The sequence below is a fragment of the Microcebus murinus genome, chromosome 8 (assembly GCF_040939455.1).
Source record: "Microcebus murinus isolate Inina chromosome 8, M.murinus_Inina_mat1.0, whole genome shotgun sequence".
NCBI classification, from domain to species: domain Eukaryota; kingdom Metazoa; phylum Chordata; class Mammalia; order Primates; family Cheirogaleidae; genus Microcebus; species Microcebus murinus.
In genome coordinates, this window is record NC_134111.1 from 52,660,686 (window position 1) to 52,673,267 (window position 12,582).

Below are 12,582 nucleotides of genomic sequence, written 5' to 3' on the forward strand. Positions count from 1 at the left end.
ATTCTAATGTTAAAATTCTATTCCATAATTGTCATAGAATCATAGACTTCCAAGAGGCGTTATTTCCGGATCCCGTAGTCTCACCAGGGCATTCTGTAGTACACAGCCTCAGAGGGTGTGCCTCCTGGTCCCCTGAACCCCAAGCCCCTTAGTGCCCTGGGAGTGAGCTAGGTCTCTGCGACAGAGCAAGCCAGTCCTGTCATTGCAGCCCCTCTTTTTTTTAAATTGACAATCAAGCTAATGGAGGTACTTACTTGCAATTGAGCCATGGATCTAAAAGAGTAAAAGTAGGCAAAGTTAAGAGCATCATCTTCCCAAAACTGTCACTGTTAAGATTTGCACACAGTGGCAGCATCATAATCAATGAGGTTTATTCGAGGCTCCATTATTGCTGCTTGAAAACTTTTCCCATTACCCTCCGGTGATAACTTGCAATATAGTCAGCATTGGCAATTTTTGACAGTCTCTATGGAGACTGGGGCAGGGGGCAGGGCGTAGGTGGAGGGGACTGTCACTTTTAGCTTTAATCCAGAAAAGAAAGTGGCTCTTCACCTCCTGGGTCCTTGTGCTGCAGGTGCAGTGTCTTCACCCACAGTAAACATGCGTGTTGAGCAACCCTTGCCAAAAACCTTCGGACAGCCCAGTGTCAACATTGCGTGGCAGGTGGTGAGGCACCCGTGTTTGCAGGCGCTGCCAGGGCGCCGACCGGGCAGTGGGTGTGTGGGTGCGGGCGCCACCTGGACCAGAGCCCGCCTCCTGCTCCGCGTGTCCCACAGCCATCGGATCCGGGGCTCTCTAGCAAGGATTTCCTTGGGCTAAGGAGTGATGAGGCCCTGCATTTGCCCTGACCTCCCTCGGGCGGCCGCTGTGCGACACAGGCTGGAAGGGAAGGGCTGTGGCCCGAGGGCACCCGGGGCTGTAGGACCCAGGCCTCTCCCCTGGTCGCGCTGCAGAGGAAGGGCCCGGGGACAAGCCTCGGCCACGTGGGCCTCTCCAGCCCGGCCACCCACTTCCATCACTAGGCGGCAGTTATTAAACGCTGACTTTTACCGATTTTATTTCCTGTTTCTGTATCTGTTTTCTTTTTCCTCTGTGGTTGGTGGGTTCTAGATATGAGCCCATCAAAGACAAGGAGCAGCGGGGCGAGGTGGCTCACACCTGTAATCCCAGCTCCTAGGGAGGCCAAGGCAGGAGGATCGCTTGAGGCCAGGAGTTCGTGACTAGCCTGGGCAACAAAGGGAGACCCCATCTCTTTAAAAAAAAAGAAGTGTGGAGCAAGGAGAGCAGAATGCTGCCTCCACCCTTCCACAGATTCGAGTGAGGCAGGTTTTTCCTTATACCTGGGACTTGTAGTTAGCGATGGTAGTGCACAGCCACGCTGAAGGCTGCCGAGCTTCCAACTCTTTCTCCCCGGCAGCCTTCACAGTGACTGAGGGCTTTTGCCTGACCTTGAGATGCTCTCTCCCTTCCTGAAGGTTAGCCTGGGCTTCAGTCTTTACTCCAGGGCCTCCTTCCAAGTCTGAGGCTTTGGTGGTAAGACAGGGCAATTAAGTCAGGGGCCCAGAGATCCAAAGGACTTTGGGGAGTGTGGGCAGGGACACGGAGCCGGGGGTTAAGAGGAGTCTAGGTGGGTGAGTTCACAGAGGACCCTGTGTTAGGTTAATGAGGTCAGCTTAGAAAATGGCCCTTTGCCCCACCCAGAGAAATCCTCAGTTTCACCAAACTTGACAGTCACTCTTCTCACTAGGCTAGGTAATCACAGAACTTTAGAATTTATTAAATTCTTTTGAGTAGGAAGATGAATATCCCTAGTTTTTTCTTGGATTTTCTGAAATAAAACAGAAAAATAAACTGAAACTTATCTTGCTCTGAATTGTTTATTTTCTAAAATTTCCCTTGGGTATTTAATGATAGTAATTAAACCCTTACATAAACTAGAGTTCTTTGAAGTATTCAGGTTGGGGCTAGTGTAACATAAAAAGTTTAAGAGTGTAAATACAAGAATAAAAGAAAACATTATGTTCATTTTTTAAAAAGCCACCAAGCCATTAATAACAGAGGCACCATCTGCTATACATTGAATCACCTGTCTAGACCACATGCCCAGCTACCAATGGCAAATGAGGCCATATCTTCAGGGGAAAAAAAAGATTTAGACCAGTAAATCTTAAGCCTTTCCTGCTAGAGGGAGAACAGAAAGCCAACAAACTTTGTGCTTACATGTGGTTCGGTCACCTGGTAATCCCTCCATTTTGTGCCATGGGCCGGTATGGTTCTCTGTTTTATCAGCTCAGCAGTACCCTAAAAACTCCTGTGGCAATTAAGCAACCTACCACCACAAAGGAAAGGAGCAGCTGGGTTTAAATTCATGTTGAAACTGAAGGGCAGACAATGGTGCCACTAACCCAAGGAATTACTGTCCTTCCTCAGTTAACAGTCAATGTAGGCAAAGCATTGTGAACAGATTTAGTGAAATGACACAAATGGTTTGAAGATAAAGATGTGAGGTTGGCCGGCAAATGTGGGCCAGAGCAGAGAAGGCCTAGAATGCAACCAGGAGGAAGTGGACCAGGCATGACTCCCCTACAGGGGACAACGTGGAGTCACACAATTACACGAAAGCTCCAGACTGGAACGGGCCTTGGTGTTTCCCCCGGTGCTGGTAGATGTTGGTGGACACTGGAGAGTGTTACTGTTCAGGATGGATCCGACTGACACTAAGAGGCTGCCGCAGGGCTCCAGACACAAAGTGATGAGAGTGTGGGCCTGCGTGGGTGGCCATGGGAATGAAGAGGAGAGGGCATATTTGAGAAACAGGAGGTAGGCTGTCAGAAAAAGGTTGGCTGCCATGAGTAAAGGAGAAGAAGGGGCTTGCAGAAGTTAATGACAACGTTAAGTCAAGCAAAAGCACTTTTATCTAGGGAAGCATTGCCCCTCAGTTTATCACGTCCCTTGTCTGTATTTATGCCACCCCAATTAGACCACCCCAGAGAACAGGGCCCGGCATGCATCTGTTTTGTTTATATCTGGAACATCTAGCCACACTGGGCTGATGAACAGCAGGAACTCAATTACTGGTTGACTAATTCCCCTGGGCTTGGGCGCAGAATACTGTCCCTTCAATTTAATGAATATTGACTTCATGTCCACTGCATGATGGATGCTCTGCAGAAATTAGGAGAAAATCCATGCCACAGGAAACAGCTTATGGGTTAATGCAATTGTGAGGGCAGGGAGTTGCTGTGTACTAGACAAAGAAGTAACTACAAAACAAGACGAAGTAAGGCCAGTGCTTTGCTGTTCTGAGAAAGAAACTGAGGCCCTGAAGGTGAGGGATTCAACATGGGTTCATGAATTTGATCAAACTGAAACAAGTCTTAGAGGTTGAAGGTGCAAGTGAGGAAAGGAAGAATCTCAGGAAGACAGAAACAGACAAAAACAAGGAGAGGGATGTGTTTACTCCAGCTGAGAGGTTCACACCAGCACTGGGAAGCAGAAAAGGCTACCAGATCCAGCCACAGTCTTGATGGGTATGTTCTAGCCAAGAATGATAGAACCTTTATTAGGTTTTAATCATGATGCTTTTATTATGCATGCTACCACTATTAAAATTATTCTGTTCTGGGAAAATGAACTACAGATAAGATAAGAAACTTGCAAAAGTAGGACAGTGGCCCTACCATGAGCTCAGAAGTTTCTAAGCCAATCTGCAGTCAAGTGATACAGGTTAATGCCTAAGACAGCCTTGGAACCATCCTCCAGAAGGGCCCTCCGGCATGCAGAGTGGGGTAAAGAGTGGGGCCCCAAACAAATGCATACAGACACGTGTTTTCTACACTTGAATAGTAAGCAATGCAGGCCAGAAAGAGGCCTGTCCTCTCAGCAGTCACCATGGCAGACCCAGACCTAGTTTGTGCCTATAAAAAAGAGTTTTCATTTGTCCTAGTTTCAGGGATAAAAGCATGTGTTGCTATTTTCATTAGGTCTATAAAATTGATGATAACATTCCAGTATTAAAGAAAACACCTAGTTATTGTGCATGGGAAATTTATACAAGTCACTTGATGCTTCTTTAATCTTTATTGGATTTAAAATAAGGTTAAAAAGAACATTAGACCTAGAGTTTCAATGTAAAATAGATAAGATAGAGATTAAGAGCATTTATCTTCTAGTCTCAAGTTGTAAAAAGTTGCGAAGGCCCCAATTCTTTACATTTCACTTTTATGAATATTTGTTGAAAAATAATCTTAGAGAAAATTCTGAAAAAATAATGTCATTATCCCATCATCCTAACTTAATGCTTATTTCAATACATTTCTATTTTTATTCTGTAAATGCATGAATATAACAAAGCAACTGTAGCCAATACGATTAATAGAGAAATCGTTTTCTAAAAGTGCAAATGTTTCATAGACTATAGTTCAAATTTAGATAATTCAACATTTACTTAGATCACCATACCTTTTGTGAGAAAAGGTATGATGATCTAAGTAACCACCCTCCTTCTCCAGGTCTTCTCACTCTGCTTCTTTGGCTTCTTGCCTCAGCTATACCATGAAATGAACAGCTCAGAGAGCTCCCATTCAATTAAAAGGCCCCACCCTTGACCTTACATTCCACACTTGATATTGCCTGAACTCTCTCTGCCCTTCTCATGCACAACTCACTAAAAAACTCCTGGTCCCCATTTTCCCGCTCCTCATTCCCTCCTAACCACAGAGCCATCTGGTTTCTGCCGTCTGATTTCTGCCCTCCAATGTTACCAAAACCTCTTCAGCTAAAGTCAATGACTTTGGCCAGTGACTTCTGTTCAACAGACCATGGACCCTCCTTTTAGTGCTTGGTGATGGCTCCCTTAGATGAAGCAGATGACAGGCTTTTCCATGGTTCCCATGTCCCCTCCCTCCAGGTCTGTCCCACCTCTCTTCTCTCAGTGACGTCTTTTCTCTAAGCCTGCCCCACCTCCTGGCTCCATCTGCTCCAGCCTCCTGGGGTTGGTGTGACCTGGGAACCCATCAGCACAGTCTCCTCTTCCTGCTCCTCACACTGCTTCAATAGTCACCTCTATGCCAAGGCTTCAAACCCTAAATCTTCACCTCCTTTCCAGGCCTCTCCTCTGAGTTCCAGAGGCCAGGGGACCAGAACCATGGTATCACATGAGCACTTTACATTAAATACAGTCATGGCTTTCCCTTTCTATGAACACCTGCTCTTCCTGACTCGCCTTTGCAGAGGGTCACACTCTGGATCATCTAACTGGAACCACCTGGTCATTGCCAGTACTTGCTCCTACTTCCCTGTCCAGCAGCCAATCCAGGTCTTTCTAAGCCTTGTCCTGTACATCTCCCAAACCTTCCTCTCCCAACCTGTCCCGTCCTCACCACACACTCCGTTTCTGCCTCAGTTCAGCTCTCACTGTCTCGCACCTGCTTGGTGCATGACAGTCCTCAATGAGGGGACCTCCTTACATCCCACCCTCCTGCTCATCCCTCATGCAGCCATCAGCGTGGTCTGGGCCTGTCTCTGCTTATGTCCTTAGGTGCCTTCTCATTGCTTCCAGGTAATGCCCAAGTTCCTTGACGTGTGTCCACTGAAGAAATAACAAGATTCATAAATTTGGAAAGGAGAGCTTTATTTCTCATAAAAGGTTGCAGCCTGCAGGGTGGCCATTCTGATCATCCAGGAAGCAGTAGCCTCAGGCAGTAGCCAAGAGCACACACTTTGAGGGAGGGAACAGAAATTTATGCTGAGCAGGGTGGTCAAATATACATATTTAAGAAGCTATAGGAGGAGCATGGATATTTATGAAAGGAGAAACGTACCCATGTGCAATTGAGTTTCATGCCCCTTCATAGGTCACTTGTACAAAAAATGGCAGTGTTAGCATCTGAGGGTGGAGTTTTCGTCCTTCTGACATCAAAAGGTAAGCAGAGGACATGAAAAACCTTTCTGCTCATACTCTGTAGTCTAGTTAGAACCACTCCATGGTCAGTGGTCCCTTATCAGGAAGGAATACTGGTCAGTTCTACCAAAACCACAATAAGAGAGGAGCAGCATTAGGCAGTTGATTGAAATCAGCAGTGGACCAAGTCTTTCCAAAGGGCTGGTTCTGTTTAGCCCTCAGGGAAGAAAGCCAAATGGTGGTTAGCAAGGGAAGGGGTATAATGAGGGTGTGTCTGACCTACCATCCCGTCACGATTGGGAACTCAGTGTTAAGCTTTCTCTGGGGTCCCCTTGGCCAAGAAGGGGGGGTCTGTTCAGTTGGTTGGGGGGCTTAGGATTTTATTTTTGTTCACTCATGGCACCCAAGGACCTCCCTTGTTTCCCACCCTGTGCACTCCCCTAGAGGGAGAGATCGTCAGTGTCCCCTGGACACCCCACTTCCCACCATGCAGACACACACCTACACAGACAGCCCCGGCCACCGTGCTCGCTGCCTGAAGGAGGTCAGTGCATGAGTCTGTGGACTGAGTGGGGAAGATCCACCCTCAATGAGGACATCCAGTTGGCTAGGGGCCTGGGTAAAACAAAAAGGCAGAAGTAAGGAGATTTCTTCCCTCTCTCTCCCCTAAAGCTGGGACACTTCTTCCCCTGCTCTTGAACATCAGAACTCCAGGCTCCCCAGCCTGAATACTCCAGTGGCCCCGAGGTTCTCAGGCCCTCGGCCTTGGTCTGAGAGCCACACCATCTGCTTCTGAGGCTTTCAGATCAGGTATGAGCCATGCAACTGGCATTCCAGGGTTTCCAGCTTGCAGATGGTCTGTTATGAGACTTCTCAGCCTCGGTTATCATGTGAGCCAACCCCACTAATAAATCCCTTCCCATATGTCTATATCTCTATCCTATTGGTTCTGTCTCCCTGGAAATCCCTGACTAATACAGATTTTGGTACCAGGAGTGGTTCTAGAGGAATGGAATTTTAAGGATGAGTCTTCTTAATTAATTTTGGGGTTTCTAGAATTGGCGCTCTAATCTGATTAGACGTAAAAATGCTAAAGACTCTACTTCTCGTGGCACAAAGAGCACTGATAGTCCATAGTGGGAACTGTTTATAGAGATATGCAAAATATCTGCATAAACACTCCTAATCAACCACTTATAAGAGTCAAGAAACTTGGCAGTTCTGTATGTGATACTTTCTAACATTTGTGGAAAACCAAGAAATATATTGACACTGGCAGGTTTCTTCTGATGTCGCTGGCCTAAGTGACAAAACAAAAGGATGAGCTGAGGGATTTGGCTCCAGCTCCACGTAAATAAGACCCTTTAGTGTGCCTTGAGCCAGAATCCTCTCTCCTGTAGGCACAAGGTTTAGACTTCTGAAAATCAAACACAAGCCCTCTTTATGCTATCAGCTGAATTATAAGAAAAATTGAACTGTCAGCCTTGCAGGCTGGCTACTGTTAATGTGAGGGCATTGGTGGGAAAGGACGGGATCCTGTGAGTTGGGGTGGGGTGTGCGGAAAGATGCTGATGAGGCTGGAGACATTGAAGTTAGGCTCCTAACATCTGAGGAGCCTTCCTTGCCAGTAGACATGGCTGCCCCATGCGCAATGGCAGCAGCAGCAGCGTCACCCACAGTGGTATCGGCCTTTCCACCTCTGTCCGAGGGGACTAGCTCTGCATCGCCTAAGGAATGGTGATGGCCCCAGCTGAGGCAGTTGCCAAGCAAGACAATGCTCTTCTCCTCCGGACCCACCCCGACCAGCCCTCTTTGCTTCTGGACCTATAACTAGGTTCAAGTAAATCTCAGCAAGTCCCTAAAGGTGAGAGGTACAAGGTATGACCTGTGAGGAGATGTGCTACACTCCAAAAGGCTACTTGAGTTTTCTAATTTATACAAGCAGAAATCTGGGGAACACATGTAAAAATGTACATTAAGGGTGTAGGATAATGGTGGAAGGAATATCAAGTTGGATCAGGCCAAATTTATTGGCAAGGGCTCACTAAGCAGAGATTCTGCATGTAATGCTGCAGCTTGGGGAGTTAGGGAAGGTGCTAATTGTTTGTTTGTTTGACTGAAACCTGGACCAAAAGGTGGCCCACTGTGAGCGAGCTGGGGACGCCCGGTCTCCCTTGGCTTAATGCGGAGGAAGGGATTCAAAGGCTGAGGGCGATTGGAGTGCTAGAGTAAATTTCTCATTTAAAACCTACTCACACACACCGGAGGGTTCGGAGGACATGCTCTTTCACCAACACTTTGAGAAATAGATGTGTGAGGGGAGCACAGCATCCTTGAAGAGCTCTGATCGCTCTTCTCTGCAGTCTGGGCCTTACAGCAGGGGCTGCAGTCTCTTGGTTGGAAAACTGAAATGCAATGGGAATAATTGGTTCCCAGGGTGGCAGGGGCCAAGTGGTGGCACTCAGCCATCAAAGGCAAGGCGGCATCGTTACTGTAGTGGACAGCAGAAGCAAAGCAGCGATCAGAATAGTCTGACTCATGCAGATCTATGGCATTGGTCAGTCATTGATGGTGTTCCCAGAAGTGAACTAGACAGGAAGCCTACTAAATTCTTACTTGCTCTGTATAAGCTCTGTTCACTTTCAGATCGAGTGAACAATGTCTAACTTAAATCATAAAAACAGAATCACAGCCCCTCAATCAATTCCCAGACTTGAGCCAGTTTACAGACCCAGAGCTCCTTGAGTGAAGGGGAGGCTGGGGCCCCTCCAAAAAGGGCCTCGGGGCACTACTGAAAATTCATACTGTTAATCTTCTCCCATTCTTCCCCAAAGGGACCTATGGCCTTTTATCAGGGTAACTGTGCATTGGGGGAAGGGAAACAAAGACCTTCTGGGGACTGCTGGACATTGGCTCTGAATCGATGTTGGTTCCAGGAGACCTGAAGTGTCACCATGGCCCCCCAGTCAGTCAGAGTAGGGGCTTGTGGAAGTCGGGTGATCTAGTTCAGGCTGACTCACAGTGGGTCGGGTGGGTCCCTGAAGCCATCCTGTGGTCATTTCCCCAGTTCCAGAATGCATTATGGGAATAGATGTCTTAGCTGCTGGCAGAATCCCCATGTTGTTTCCTCACCTGTGGGGTGAGGGCTATTATGGTGGAAAAGGCCAAAAGGAAGCCTCTAGAGCTGCCTAGGACAACAAGAAGTCAAAACCACTCTGGCATCCCTGGGGGGACTGCAGAAATGAGTGGCCTCCTCAAGGACTTGGGAGACGCAGGGGCGGCACTTCCCTCCACACCCCATGTCCCCAGGCGACTCTCCCATTCGGCCTGTGTAGAACGCAGGTGGATCCTGGAGAATGACGGTGGTTACTGTGAGCTTAACCAAGTGGTGACTCCAGGCGCCGTACCAGATGTGGTTTCAACGCTTGAGCAAATCAACACATCTCCTGGTACCTGCATGCAGCTATCGATCTGGCGAGTGCCTCTTTCTCCGGCCCTGTCTGTAAGGCCCACAGGAGCAGTTTGCTTGCAGCTGGCAAGGCCAGCAGTACGCCTTCACTGTCCTACCTCAGGGCTACGTCAACTCCGAGCCCTGTGTCTCAGTTTGGTCTGCAGGGAGCTTGATTGTCTTTCTCTAGAGGATATCACACTGATCCCTTGCCTGGATGACATCATGCTGATTGGGCCTAGTGAGTGTGATGGAGCAACTACTATGGACTTATCAGTAAGACATTGCGTGTTAGAAGGTGGGAAATAAATCTGACTAAAATTCAGGGGTCTTCTCGCTCAGTGAAATTTCTAGGAGTCCAGTGGTGTGAGGCCTGTCGAGATATCCCTTCTAAAGTGAAGGATAAGTTGTGCATCTGGCCCCTCCTACCACCAAGAAAGAGGCAAAATGCCTAGGGGGCCTATTTGGATTTTGGGGTCAACACATTCCTCCTTTGGGTATTACTGCAGCCCATCTACGGAGTGACTCAAAAAGCTGCTAGTTTTGCGTGGGGCCTGGAACAGGAGAAGGCTCTGCAGTAGGTCCAGGCTGCTGGGCAAGCTTCTCTAACACTCGGGCCACATGCTCTAGCAGATCCAGTGGTCCTTCAGCTGTCACAGGCAGATAGGGATGGTGAAGGTGGATCACAGGGGAGGCCCTTAGGATTGGGGAGCAAGGCCCTGTTATCATCTGCAGATAACTACTCTCTTTTCAGAGGCAGCTCTTGGTCTGCTACTGGGTCTTAGCATAAACTGAATGCTTAACCATGAGCCACCAAGTTACCGTGTGACCTGAGTTGCCTATTATGAAAAAAAATGGCTGTTATCTGACTCACCAAGCCACAAAGTTGGATGTGCAAAGCAGCGCTCCATCATCAAATGGAAGTGGCAAGTACACGATTAGGCTGGAACAGGTCCTGAAGGCATAAGTAAGCTACATGAAAAAGTAGCCCAAATACCCATGCTTCCTACTCCTGCTACCCTGACTCACTCTCCCAGCCTGCACCATGGCCTCATGGGAGTGCATGATGAGCAGTTGACAGAGGAAGAGTCTAAGGCCAGGGTTACTGATGGTTCTGCACGATATGGAAGCACTACCCGAAAGTGGACAGCTCCGGCACTACAGCCCCTTTCTGGGACTTTGCTGAAGGACTGTGGGTGAAGGCAAGTCTTCCCAGTGGGCAGACCTTTGGGCAGTGCACCTAGTCGTACACTTTGCATAGAAGGAGAAATGGCCAGGTGTGCAATAATATACCGATTCACAGGCTGTAGCTGACGGTTTGGCTAGATGGTCAGAGACTTGGTAGGAACATGATTAGAAAATTAGTGACAAAGAAATCTGGGGAAGAGGTACGTGGACAGACTTCTTGAGTGGACAAAGGATGTGCAGATATTTGTGGCCCATGTGAATGCTCACCACGGTGACCTCAGCAGAGGAGGACTTTAATAATCAGGTGGATAGGATGACCCATTGTGTGGATACTAGTTAGCCTCTTTCCCCAGCCACCCCTGTCCTGGTCCAATGGACTCCTGAACAAAGTGGCCATGGTGGCAGGGATGGAGGATGCCTGGGCTCAGCAACATGGGCTTCCACTCACCAAGGCTGCCCTGGCCACAGCCACAGCTGAGTGCCCACTCTGCCAGCGGCAGGGACCAACACTGCACCCCTGTTATGGCACCATTCCTTGAGGTGATCAGCCCGCTATCTGGTGACAGGTTGATTACATTGGGCCTCTTCTATCAGGGAAGGGGCAGCGTTTTCTCCTTACTTGAATAGACACCGAGTAGTGGGATATTGACACTTACTGGAATAGACACAGGATATGGATTTGCCTTCCCTACGTGCACTGCTTCTGCCAAAACTACCATCTGCAGACTTACAGAATGCCTTATCCACCGTCATGGTGTCCCACACCATGCTTCTGCCCAAGAAACTCACTTCACAGCCAAAGAAGTGCAGCAGTGGGCTCATGCTCAGGAACTTCACTGGTCTCACCATCCTCCCCACCATCTTCAAGCAGCTGGCTTGATAGAATAGTGGGAGGCCTTTTGAAATTGCAGTTATAGTGCCAGCTAAGTGACAATACTTTGCAAGTATTGTCATGGTTCTCCAGAAGGCTGTATGTGTTTTGAACACTGCAGCAGCCAATATATAGTGTCGTTTGTCCCATAGCCAGGACTCATGGGTCCAGGAACCAAGGGGAGGAAATGGAAGTGGCACCACTCACCATCACCCCTAGTGACCCACTGGCAAAATTTTTGCTTTCTGCTCCCACAACTTTATGCTCTGCTGGCCTAGAATACTTAGTTCCAAAGGGAAAATTCTTTCACCAGGAGACATTGAACTGGAAGTTAAGACTGCCACCCGGTCACTTTGGGCTCCTCATGCCCTAGAATTGATAGGCTAAGGAGGAAGGTGTGGAGTTGGCTGGATTAATGAGCCCATATCACCAATGGGAAATGGGGCTACTCCTCCACAGGGGAGGGAAGGATGAGTATGTCTGGAATATAGGAGATCCCTTATGTGTCTCTTAGTACTACCCTGCCCTGTAATGAAGGTCAATGGGAAACCACAACAACCCAATCCAGGCAGGACTACAAATGGCCCAGACCCCCCAGGAATGAAGGTTTGGGTCACCCCACAAGGTAAAGAACCATGACCAGCTGAGGTGCTTGCTGAAGGCAAAGGGAATACAGAATGGGTCATAGAAGGAGGTATTAATAATTATAAATGCCAGCTACAACCACATGACCAGTTACAAAAACAAGAACTATAATCATCATAAGTATTTCCTCCCTACTTTGTTAAGAATGTTTGTGTGTATATATACGTATAGTAAGCAAATATCTTTGTTTTCATTCCTTTCTCTTACATAAGATATATCGACTTTATATCAGTAAGTAGTTAAGTATTGTTAATTTTACATCATAGTATTTAAGTTATTGGATATCAGGAAAAGAGTAAACAACACCCAAGGACTTTCCCTCCTTTGCTCGCAGAAGGCATTAGTGTCTTTTTGGTTGCTCACAGGATAGCTGGATTATGTTAGGTGCGACCATTACCTCGGTTTTGTCTTTATGTGGAGACGAAGTATGTTTAAGGAGATGTGTGTGGGTGTCAAGTTGATAGGGGGCAGACTTGTGATGGTTAATTTTAGGTGTCAACTTGACTAGATTAAGGAAGACCTAGAGAA

General features: G+C 47.7%; 1 non-coding gene across 1 annotated transcript; it reads left to right on the forward strand.

Moving 5' to 3' along the window:
* The first annotated feature begins 332 nt into the window (after positions 1-332).
* LOC142872790 (U4 spliceosomal RNA) lies at positions 333-475 on the forward strand. The gene has a single exon (XR_012920882.1). It is a non-coding gene; the product is annotated as a U4 spliceosomal RNA (small nuclear RNA).
* The last annotated feature ends 12,107 nt before the right edge of the window (positions 476-12,582 follow it).